Source organism: Haemaphysalis longicornis, unplaced genomic scaffold, assembly GCF_048455015.1.
Source record: "Haemaphysalis longicornis isolate Haplotype H1 unplaced genomic scaffold, Haemaphysalis longicornis Haplotype H1 scaffold_2, whole genome shotgun sequence".
Taxonomy (NCBI): Eukaryota; Metazoa; Arthropoda; class Arachnida; order Ixodida; family Ixodidae; genus Haemaphysalis; species Haemaphysalis longicornis.
The window spans coordinates 49,715,515-49,728,080 of record NW_027526295.1 but is presented as its reverse complement, the minus strand read 5'-3'; the positions used below and the strand labels follow the sequence as shown (position 1 = coordinate 49,728,080).

General features: G+C 49.4%; 1 pseudogene; it reads left to right on the top strand.

The window, feature by feature from the left end:
• The first annotated feature begins 2,735 nt into the window (after positions 1 to 2,735).
• On the top strand, positions 2,736 to 6,567 carry LOC144167951 (uncharacterized; annotated as a pseudogene).
• Positions 6,568 to 12,566: the final 5,999 nt, after the last annotated feature.

Genomic DNA, 12,566 nt, shown 5'->3' with positions numbered 1-12,566 from the left:
TATAGGAGGAAATATACGTAGTTTTAGTGATTACACGAAAAAGTTTCAGCAGGTAAAATTCTCTTCATTGGTTATTTGTTACATTTCGCACAGGACATCGATTCCTACCATCGACTTCGAAGTAGGAAGTGAAGGTCCTTCTACCGTTCCTGAAATACTTAGCCTTACATGAAAGACTGTAGCGCCCACACAGGGACAAAAGCACGTGCGCGACCCCGCTTCTGTCCCCTCCTTTTCGCCTGCCCTTTCTTTCACCCTCTTTACACTTCTCCCCCAGTGACAAGCGGCAAACTTTGCTCTACGTCTGGACGAGCCTAGGACATTTCGGTGCCGTACGTTTCGGTGCAGAGATTTTGGGGCACGGAAATATCTGTGCACGGGCATATCGGTGCACGGACATTTCTGTGCGCAAACTTTACGGCGACCGAATTATCGGGTGCATGCTGCTTAGAAACAGCCGTTACATTTTTATTTCAGCATAACGTGGGTTATGGACAACCATCCAGCACAGGGATTGCATTTTGAGATTGACGCCGTTCTTGATTTTTTCCAGGTATTTTTAGAAATCGAAGAATTGTAGCTTTTTGTTTAATACCTCGTTTATGAAACACCTTATGCAGCCAACTTATGGAATCCTTTTGCACATGTTTCTTTTTTAATTTACGACGAGATGTTAATTTATATTCGCTCTTTTTTGCGGCATACAAATCAGCTAAGACAATTAGCCGGTGTTTACGATGGCACAACGCAATTTTTGTGCAATTTCCTCTAAATAAAAGGCACACTCCCACTAAGGGAGAAAGCAGCTTTACAAGCATTCGTTAGCCCCCAAAAATGCAAAATATGTTATGAAGAAATTTATGCAGGCTGCGCTGTCCCTGTAAAATGAATTTGCAAACACAATTGTGGCCAGCGTTTTTTTTTACGGACAAGTCTAGGATATTGTCGTGGCGGGAGAACGCGTCGTTTTAAAAAAAACAGCTGCAACCTCTATATGTCCTAAATACTAAATCGGTTACGGGTTGTGCGCGCAAATACCACCTTTCCCGTGTTCGAGCAAACCAATCTTTGTTTTTTGTTTCCACGCTGATTTTCATTTTATTTTATTTCTTTTTACCAGCCGTCCCCCCTCCCCCCTCCCCCCCCAAACCTCGTCTTCAAGTTTCAATCTCCCCGATATTTCTTTCTGAGTCGTATTGTCTTCGGATTCCCATGAAAATGTTACAGGCCTAGTGGAGTTCGCGGTCTCCGAAGAGTCAACGGGTTGATGCAAGAGAAAGCGATACATTCACCATGAGCTACCACAAACTCTCTAATGCGCTACAAAAAGCCGCCCAAAAGCCCCTGAGGACCGAATGGCCAGATTCGTTGGCCTCTCTCTTTCCCCTCGAGGAACAAGCTTGCTGGCTGCACCCTTCCACGCGTTGCGGTCATACTGGAGTGTGGCGGTGCCCCCTCTCCAGGAATCACTCCTCCCTGGCCATCGGTCTCCCATCGTTACTCACCTCCGGAGTCGCGCATATCAGAGGTACCCCAGTCATTCCCCTCCTTCTACCATTAAAAGAAGAAAAAAGTTGAATAGGCTGGTTTAGCGAAAGCTGGGATAGTCCTGTTCAAGTTCTCGAGGTTCAGTTTAGACATTGGAGAAGCACCAGTGACACCCCCCTCTCTTCCAAGGAGGCTGTCACTCCGTGCCCTCCCCCCTACCCTTTCAGCGACATCACTGTAATTGCTGGTTAGTTTTTCAGTAGACCGGACACGGGTCCAGGTCTTTTCGGTACAGGGCGGTTCGGTACAGGGCGTTTCAGTACGGTCTTTTCGGTACACGGACACTTCGGTACACGAACCTTTCGGTACATGGACATTTCGGGACACGGGCGTTTCGGGATACGGGCATTTTGGTACAGAAAGTTCGGTACAGGGCGGTTCGGTACAGGACGTTTCGGTACAGGTCGTTTCGGTTCGAAAACGAATTCGAGCGAGCGTTTGAGGCAGCAAAATTCGCGTGCGTTTCTGGCCTGGGACTTGTAAGCACGAAAATTGAACCTGTTTATTATAACGGTTAATGCTGATATTTCTGCGTTATTTTAGGCCAGTAAAACTTTGTTGCCATGCCAAGAAATGCCCATCTATTTGTGTAACAGTAGCCAGAAAAAGTGTAGCTCGTTCATTACTTCGTCTCTTTAGCGACAGTATGATAATGAATTTTCTCTCCCTCATTTTATCAATAATCAGTGACAGTAACTATTTTTTGCACTTTCCAGAAACTACAATACTGTGGTAACGCGATAGCGACGGCCAAGGAGCGGTGATAGCGCCGGACTCTGTTGGTTTGCCTGTGTGTTTAGCCGCCTGGCTGTTATCTGTTCCGGCCGGTGACGTCACGCCGGTCCTATATATATGTGTTGGTCAGCGCAGAATAAAGGCTCATTCTTCGTCATGACTACCGGTGTCGAAGTTATTACATGTGGCGACGACGATGGGATACGGCCCGCGTAGCCTAAGAAGAAAGTGTCCCAGTAACAAGTGAGCAGGCAGCCAAGCACTGCGAACCTACGGGGCGACGGACGATATGCTGCACCTTCTACGGGATTACGCCAGCACTCCGGCAACGGGTTCTTCGAAGGACCGTCAAGAAACGCCCCTTGTCACTCCAACGCCCCAACGCCGCCATGATGCAACTTCGTAAGCCACGCCGTCGAACGCAGACTTTTTGAGTGCCTTGCATCTGCAAAATGTCGCATTTGGGCAAGTTAAGCGAGTTTGATCCGAGAACTCAGAACTTTGACTCGTACCTTGAGTGCTTCGAACTTTTCATAATTGCTAATGATGTAAAACAGGAAGAAGTTCTGCCCGTGTTTCTGACTGCAATTGGCGCAGTAGCATATGAAGTGCTCAAAAGTTGGGTTGTGCCAGACGCGCCTGCGAAAACATTTGCAGAGGTGAAACAGTTGCTTCAGGCGCATTACAGTCCTTCCAGTTCAGTGATAGCTCAACGGTGCAAATTCATTGAATAGGCGTGTTCAACACGAACAAGAAAGTGTCGAAGATTTTATTGTAGAACTGAAGCACCTAGCCAGGAAATGCTATTTCGGCGAGTTTTTGAATGATTCTTTGTGAGACAGGCTTGTGGCAGGGGTAAGAACTGAGGACACCCAGCGTGCGCTATTCGCCGAGGAAAACTTGAAGTTCGATAATGCATGCAAAATTGCTTTGGGCCGAAAGTTAGCAGCCCCAGACTCGGCATTAATGAAGGCTGTGGATGGCAACATACATTCTCTGAAGAGTCGGCCAAGGGAGAAAAGAGAGTGCTGCGACGCTACTAGTCAGACTAGTCAGTGTCGTCCGAACATTCAATGCGAGGGATCCGGCATTGAAGTGCTGGTACAAAGAGTTTAGGTACCGCCGGCGCGACAAGCTAGGGCATTTGCATAAAATGTTTCAAAATAAGCCTAGACGAAGCAAACGAACTAACGCGGTAGAATGTTCGGAGGCAGAACGTGAGCGGGAAGTATATCATTTTGTCAACATGACGCATTCCTCTTACGAGGTAAGCATGGTGGTAGAAGGAAGACCGCTGCAGATGCAGATTGACTCAGGCGCAGCTGTGACGATAGTTCCAGAAAGCGTGTACAAGGCGACTTTTCCGCACGTCAGGTGCACGCCGTCTCAAGTATCGTTGCGCACGTATACGGGAGAGCAGCTGCAGCTGAAGGGACAGTGTGAAGTAGCCGTCTACCACAATAACCAGAGAGTGACTTTGCCAGTTGTTGTAGTGAAAGACGAAGGCAGACGACTTGCCGTGTTGCTGGGCCGCGATTGGCTAGAAAGGCTCAAGCTGGACTGGCGAGGAATCGGGAAAATAACATGCGAAGACAGGGTCCAGGCACTGAAAAAAAAAATTTCCTTCTGTTTTCTCGAGTGAACTTGGCGAGATACGAGGGTTTAAAGGGAAAGTTCTTCTCCAGACAGGTTGCAAACCTGTGTTTTGCCGTGCAAGACCTGTTCCTTTCGCAATACGAGAGCCCACAGAAAAACAGCTAAGGAGCCTGGTAGAGAAGGGCACAATAAAGCAAGTTCCTCGCAGTGATTGGGTAACTCCAATCGTGAATATTCAGAAATGATTATGGTTACAGAACATGCGGGGATTACAAAATAACGATCAGCCCGGTGCTAAAAACCGATCCCTATCCCCTGCCGAGACCAGAGGACTTGTACTCGAGCATTGGCAATGGCAAAGTATTCTGCGCTCTAGATTTGTCGTCTGCGCATCAACAAGTGCCTCTCAGTCCGAAATCCAGACCACTATTGACAATTAACACAAGCTTGGGTCTGTTCGAGTTCTAGCGCCTGCAGTATGTGGTGGCCAGTGCGTTCAATTTTTCAGGCCCTAATGGATAGAGTATTGCGTGGCATACCAAATGTTGGCTGTTACATAGACTGCGTCATAGTGCGGGGTTCGGACTCCGCTGATTGCCAAAAGACACTCGAACGTGTCTTGGAAAGGTTCTGTGATTACAATATCCCGTTAAATGAAGGCAAATGCCGCTTTTTCCAGGATTCCGTAACGTACTTGGGTCACAACGTAAACGCAGAGGGAAGCTACCCTTCCGACACAAAGAAAAAGGCAATCTTGCGAGCCCCTGAGCCTACCACCAAGACGGAACTAAAGGCGTACTTGGGAATGTTAAATTTCTATGCGAAATTCCTCAACAATGTCTCGACAGTCGCAGAGCCACTTTACAGGCTCCTAACAAAGCATGAAAAGTGGTCTTGGACGAAGGAATGCAGGAAGGCTTTCGCCGCGACGAAGCGGCTGCTCACGAGGTCCCGCGTCTTAACTTTCTACGATGTAGTTAAGCAGATAGGCTTGTTGTGTGACGCGTCAGCATACGGGCTCGGTGCAGTTATCTTTCACGAGACTGCTGAAGGCGAACGGACTAAGGCGAACGGACTTCGTGAACGCTAACTATGGCAGAAAAGAACTATGCGCAGTGTGAACGCGAGGCTCTTGCCTTGATTTTCGGTCTAGGAAAATTTCACCGGTACCTATACGGAAGGTCGTTCACTCAGTACACAGACCACCAGCCACTCTTGGGCATTCTAGGGCAAGATAACCAGTGCCTAGCATAGCAGCAGCCCGCATGCAACGATGGGCAATGACGCTTGCGGCTTACAAGTATGTGCTGAAGTATCGACACGGAAAAAATGTCTAGTGGCGGATGCTCTGTCGAGGCTCCCACGCGCAGATGACAGCACAGAAGAGCCATCCGAATGTTTGACCATTTTTAAGTGCCTTCCGTTAAATGCGGAAGCGATAGCGAAGGCCTCAAAAAGGAACCTGACTTTGTCTCGCATGGTCGAGTTCACATTGAATGGCTGGCCTAGCGAATCCGCAGATGATTTGAAGCCTTACTACGTCAGGCGGTGGGAACTGTCGCTTCAACATGGCTGTGTAACCTGGGGTTCGAGAATTATCATTCCCGACGCTCTGGGGGATCGTGTGCTAGACTTGTTACACGAAGAGCACCTGGGGGCCAGCCGCATGACAATGCTCGCAAGAAGTTTTGTTTGGTGGCCGGGAATGGACCAGGCCATTGAAAAGTGTGTCCCGCGATGTAAGTTTTGTTAGGCAGTTCAGCCCTCCGCGCAACCGGTATTGTTGTACCCATGGTCGTACCCAGCAAAATGTTGGTCGCGAGTGCATGTGGATTTTGCTGCAAAGGATGCGAACGTGTTTTTGGTATTAGTCGAAACATACTCAAAATGACTGGAAGTGTAGCCTATGACTTCCACAACTAACACTAAGACCATTGAAAAAAGTCTAGGCGCATTCGCCGCTTACGGACTCCCAGAAACGTTAGGAAGCGATAACGGACCGCAGTTCACGTCCGTCAAATTTGCGGACTTCTTGGCAGCTAATGGTGTGAAAGACTTTCGCATTCCTCTTTATCATCCTGCATCGAATGGGGCAGCCGAACGCATGGTGCAGACGATCAAGCGAGCCTTGCTTAAACAAGTGCTGGAAGAGAACAAACACTTTGGATAACCGTAGCTCATTCCATGAACGCGTTGACAAATTTCTTTGTGCGTATCGCAACACTCTCAGCAGTGTCGCAGGACACTCGCCGGCTCAGTCGTTTTTGAAAAGTCAACCGCGCACGAAACTTTCTCTGTTGAAACCTTATTTTGGCCATGCTATGCGGGATTAGCAAGAGCATGTGAAAGAAGAGTGTGATAAAGGGTGTGGTGAGGAACGTGTTTTGTGTGGATGACCGCGTCTACGTGAAAACAGTGCGTGGAGAACATGTCTCCGCAGGAAGCAGTGTTGACTCAGGTGGTCAGTGCGGTGACCTACGTGGTGAAAGTGCACAACCAGTTCCGGCTTGTACATGCTGATCACCTGCGGTCTCAACATGCGGACACCACGAGAACGTGCGACATGGAGAGACCCGAAATTCGCATCCGTCCAGCAGAGCATCCTCCTGCCGCACCCCCGGTGCCTTTGAGCCCGGGCCACGCGCCTGCAGCCCCCTCGACTCCGGTTCCACGTACGCCGGAGAGTGAACCGAGTGACCCTGCTGCAGTCGAAGCCACAACGGCTCCTGAGGCTCCGGCGCACCTTGACGTGACTTCCCCTTCCACGGTAGGGGCCAGTTCTCCGGAGAGTGCGGACACCCCAGCGCCTCGGCGTAGCACAAGGGTTCGGCAGCTACCAGACTGTTTCAGACATGAGGACTTCTGCAAGTTAAATGATTCCTTCATTTAAGGAGGGACGATATGTGGTAACGTGATAGCGACGCCCAAGGAGCGGTGACAGCGCCGGACTCTGTTGAGCCGCCTGGCTGCTATCTGTTCCGGCCGGTGACGTCACGCCGGTCCTATATATATATATATGTGTTGGTCAACGCAGAATAAAGGCTGACTCTTCGTCATGACTACCGGTGTCGAAGTTATCACAAATACCAGCTGCGTAATTAAGCGCCACCACAGGGTAATATAACCTTTATCTTCTCAAAGTAATGACGCAGAATATTTTACAATATTTTGGCATTCCGTATTTGTTGGCCTTGCTTTCTCCCGATAACGCAATGCACATACAGAGTCATTATCAATTCATTACCGAAGGCACCTGTTGTACATTGTCGCACGCTTCCATCCCGGCCTTATCCTGGTTAGCAGTTACTATGCCGGGTTTACTGTTTGTGTATTGGGAGTTAAGAAGGCTCTTGTGTAATATTCAAAGCTATATGCAATATTTTCTGCAACCTACATAGATTTATTTTTCGCAAGGACTGGTCGCTTGTGATTTTCAGACGGCTCTACCCGGAAATATACTTGTAATTTGGCCGGGTTTTATTCCTATCAAACATAAATGGCACCTGCAGCTCTCCGCCATCAGTATTTTGTAAAGGTGATAGTCTTTCTTGGGCTTATTAAACGCGTAAAATTTGGCTTCTCTGCAGGTCCGTTGGTCTGCCTGTCTGCACGTCCCTCGATTCAGACGCCCGGCCAAAGTAATTACAGAGGTTGAACGATGCCTTTACAGGTAGCATTTTATTAACGCATTGTTGATTAATATGTTGTGGCTGTGTTGATTAGCTGGCATCGTGCATTCGCGAGTACTTCAAATGTATCCAGGCCCGTAAAGGCCGTGGATCTGTCAGTCCGCTCTGGTTACAAGGAAGCGTTTATTTGTTTCTTTTGGCGTTGCAGGTGCTGACTGAGAAATTGCGGAAAGTTTTGAGCCAAGATGTTCCTGGCCTAAACCATTACGGGCACGTAAAATGTTGTATGTATATTTGAGGTTATAAAGCACTTAATAAAGAATTTTCAAGCTTTGGTACTTGGTTTCTGCTTTTTCATATGCCCATACATTGCAACACGTAAACTATATTCAAATCTGTAGTTTTATTAAAAATTGTTTTCAGCAGACAGATTTACTCTTCACTACGTCACTTTTTCATGAACAGGTCATTAGCATGTGTTGCGGGTTTTTTTTTTAACAATTGATGCGGAACTAGTACGAACATACTAGATAAAGATTTATAGGGCTTAAGGTTATGTTTCAGTTTTTCCGTCATTTTGAGAACCTGTATTTGCCGTAATAAGTATTTTTGTGATCACATGCCTTGAAGCATGCTCCAGCGTAAGAATAATGGATACCAAAGCCCCTTGTAGCTTGTTTTGGTCAGTGTGTGTGGACAAATGTAAGTCATCCTCATTGGTGGCTTCATAGTCCAACTCGCAAATAAATGTTGGTTCTAGCACCATTGGGGCTTGCAAGCAAAAAAGAAGACCCGTGAACACACGATCGCAAAGAGGAGCCGGTGCAAAGGTAGTCCTGCGTGTCTAAATCTAAGAGGCGAAGATCAGAGCAGAAGTATTTGAGAGTTTTAATTCTGTCTGGGCAAAACTTTAGTGCCAACTGCCGTTTCTTCTGGGCGGAGCGCTAAATACGATAAAGAAAAAAAAAACAAAACAAGCAACCTGGTTGTTTGTGCAATCGCATAAAAAGAGGGGCACAAAGTGCAACCTTCGTGACAAGGTTGAAAGCAATCGTCAGAAAATCTGAGTACGAACATGTTCAAGGTGGGCGACAAGTGATTATACTTATCGCGTATTCTCAGCACGACTTAGGCCCAACTTTATGGAGCATTAGGCTAAATTTCTATTTGTCACACTCCAGGAATTCATTCATGACGACTTTCACAGCGGCGGCCGATCACAGGGTGAACTGTGGATGCACGCTTGCGTAGCAACCATTCACGCGACGATTTGCGAACGCTACACTGCGATTGCAAAACAGCACGAATGACAAAGTATTTAGGTAATATTACCTAGAACACTGTTGCAGCGTAAAACTTGATCAAACGACCCGGTTGAAGCACTTCGAAATGCAGAGCGGCGGGCATCACAAGGGGACGCGAAATCCAACACAGGCACAGTTGAAGCACTTTGAACTTCGTTAAAATATCCCGATCTAGGAGTGTGGCTGAATCACAGCGCAGCCGCCCCAGGAGGCGAAATCCAACGCGCAATTGAAACACTTGCCGGTTCGCGCAAATGCGTGAAAAGGGTGCACGCTTCGGTATTCACTGCCGGCCGGCCGCCCGGCCAAGAGCGGGGAATGTGTACACCTGCAGAAAAGCCCCGCAACCCTTCGCCTTTCCCTCTCGCACTCCCCCTTTTCTCCCTTTCGTGGGTGATTCATCGCTGAAACCCAAATACGCGTCCGGGGGTGACGCGGCTGTAGCGGAGTCCGTCGGTAGGCCCGCGGTGGAACGACCAGCTCCTCATCTACGGGAACGAGTTCGCCTTGTCGCCGCGGGTGTCAAGGCCGGCCAGAAATCTCCCCCCGGATCCCCCCAAAAAACGTATGTTGAGGAACGACAATGATGATGGCAATAAAGATGCCGCTGCACAGGGACGGGGGCACGGGCCGAGCTCAAGCCTCGCGCTCGAGCAGGTCTGCGTGACGAGCCCATCGAAAGGGCGACCGGCTGTCAGGCTGCTTTCTTACGTCACGATCCGCGACATTCTGGTGCCGAAACCCGAGAGGAACGGCCTAGTGGACTGCGTGACGGCGCAACGCATCTCAAAACTTGCAAGGACTGGGAAACTCCTGGTTGGGATAATTCGTGATTCCCTCATCTCGGAGGCCTTGCCCTTGGGAGGCTCCCGCCATGGCCGGCTGCTTGATGCTCCACACCACCCACACTGAACCCAGAGACGACTCAGAGGACGTGGACCAGCTGCTACGACTCAGAGACACCCTCCGACTACAGATTACAGACCTCGTCAAAGCCGCAGACCACGCATTGGAGCAGCGCCCTGTGAAACCGATACGCTGAAAACCCTCTACGAATATGCGCAGCAAAAACAGATCACCCTCGTACAGCTCGACAATCAGGTCAGAAACCCTTTGGATATTGATGACTACACAAAGGAATATGAAGAATCTGATTTGTAACTCGGAATGATTTTTAGAATTAGTTTTCTGCTTCGAGACACGTTATCAAAAAATGGCTACGTTTGCACAACCCCGCAAGACAGTGAAGGCAAGACTTCGTGGAGACCCCCTGAAATCGTCACTAAAGGTGGATCCCTCCGAACGAGACGCAGCGTTCCACTCGCCTCTCCAGTTGCCTTTGAAGAACCCTTTGTCCCTGACAACGAATCGCTGAAAGCAGCGACCCTGGAGGCAGCCACTACGTCTTTGGTATGCGTCACAAACTCTGCACCTTGTATCACGCTGCAGCCGCAGATCGAGCTCATATCACAGGGAAGTGAAGAGGCCGACGAACTAGAAACAGAACCCGTCGAATGTAGAGAAAAGGAGCATTCAGTTTCAGCTGCTCTGGATTCAGATAGTGCTGTCGTAAACACCAAATCGAATTGTCGCAGGACACGGCAGGTTAGATACAGGGACAGAGGACAACACACGAGCGCTCGAGCTGAGGTCCCTGCGATAACTGAAGCTCACTTTCAACAACGACTTTCAAAACCATTCTCACGAAGGAGGGTGATGCCGACTACTCTTCACTCTTACCGAAAAAAACGGCGACCGAATTACGTGGAACCAAAGTCAAATCCGGCGTTGCCAAGAACCCCGACCCAATATAGCCCAGTATTTATCCAAAGCCCCGGATCCAAGTTTTGACGGGCTTTTGTTGCCCGCGTTCAGCAGAGCTGTTACTAGGAAGCCACACTACACATCAAAGCACCTTTGGAGAAGGAAGTGGCTGAGGGGATTAGACCGACCGGAGGAAACGATCAGAACTAGAATGCTGAACTGGCCATCATTTATTTTTCTGGTGTGTCCTCTGCAGGTTCTCTGCATGTCTTCTCAAGAACCATTGTCGCGGGCGGGAGTATGTTGAGGAAAGAAGAAGATGACGAGCTTGTGTAGTACTATCACCATCATTGGTGATAGGGTAGAAGAAGTGGAATAAAAAATTACACCATCTTCCCGAGGGGAATCATGGGGTGATGCGGAGCGAGTAGCCGCTTCGAAACGACAACGCTGTTCGACGTTGTCGTTTCGAAGCGGCTTCTCGTTGTGGTAGCTTAGGTTCCGCTGCTCGACGTTCAGAAAGCGCCGCTGCTTCACATTGTCGTAGTTTAGCATCCGCCGCTCGACGTTCACGAACCAACGCTGCTTCACGTGCTCGGAGTTCAGGTACTGCTGCTCGACGTTGTCGTTTCGAAGCGGCTTCTCGTTGTCGTAGTTCAGGGTCTGCCGCTCGCTTCAAACGTTTACATTCAGCGCCGCGTGCCCTTCGCTTCGCAGCTTTGTCTTGATTGGAAGTAACGTTGCTGTGTGCGTTTGTGCTGATGCTAGTATGAGGTTGCGTCAGCACACTCGCAGACGGGGCTGTTGCTTCCATCACACTTCATCGGAAGTCAACGGAGTCAAGCGGAGTCAACTGACGTCAACCGAAGCAAGCGCTGCACTGACGCGCGCAGCGCGCTACCGCTGCTTATATTCACACTTGAAGGAGAGGAGACTAGAGGAGGAGAGATGCGCAAGCGCCGATCATGCGCGGTGTGATTAGAAGCGAACGCACGCGAAGCGCACGCAGGTGGTAGAGAGAGAGAGAGCGGAGAGAGTAACGCGCAGCTGTTGGAGAGAGGGAAGGAGGAGAGTTGCGCATGCGCAGTGTGAGTGCGGACACCGACGACGCCGACGCCGACGCGGGACAGGTCACCGCTATAAGATGCTCCGCATCTAAAAGTGTCCTGAGTGGTGCCATGGCCCGGAGTCCAGTTCCTCAACAACGTAAGCGGCTGCCCTGCGAAGCCGACTCGACTTCGCCGTGACTTTCCGTCAATTCCATCCCGCGTGACACTCCGCCCGCGGTTACCCATAGCCACGCCGAGGGCTAGGACGTATGCCTCCTGCTGGTTTTTCCTGTGTCGCGCACAACGTTCGTACCTGCTAGATTTTCTTTTCGTTGTTGTTGTTGCATAGTGTTATGGTGTAAGCCTCTGTGTCTCTATATTCTCCCATTGTGTAATGTGTTTTTTTTGGGGGGGGGCGGGGTTGTCACAGGTCTGGTTAACGCCATGCGTTAGCCGACCTGCGCGCACGTGCGCACATTCTAGTGCCCGCTTACGGCCTGCGCGCACAAAGTCGATATCCATGTAATCTCCTCGTCTTGTGCATGCATAAAAGTACTTTATTGAAACGTGTTCGTGCACCCCTGTACTCTCTCATTCACTCCGGCAACTTCGGCACACGTGCACACGCACGGGCCGGCCACCCTGCAAATAGAAATACCTGTTTTCGTGGGCGGGCATCGGGGGTCGTGACGACTATAAAGTTTCTTGTCAGTACTCCTTTATGAAGAATCCCATGTGCTTTCGAGCCCCGCACACCCCGGTCATTGGTGATCCAGAGTCTTTAAACTTCTCTTATAATAAAGTATTTCACCCGCTGTAATCTCAGTACTTTCGTTTCCGACCGCGAGAAGTGTAAACAAATACGCAGCACATGCTCAATGTCCTCCTGAATATCACCGAGAATATGCAGATGTTATACAGCGACTCCGATTATGAAGTGA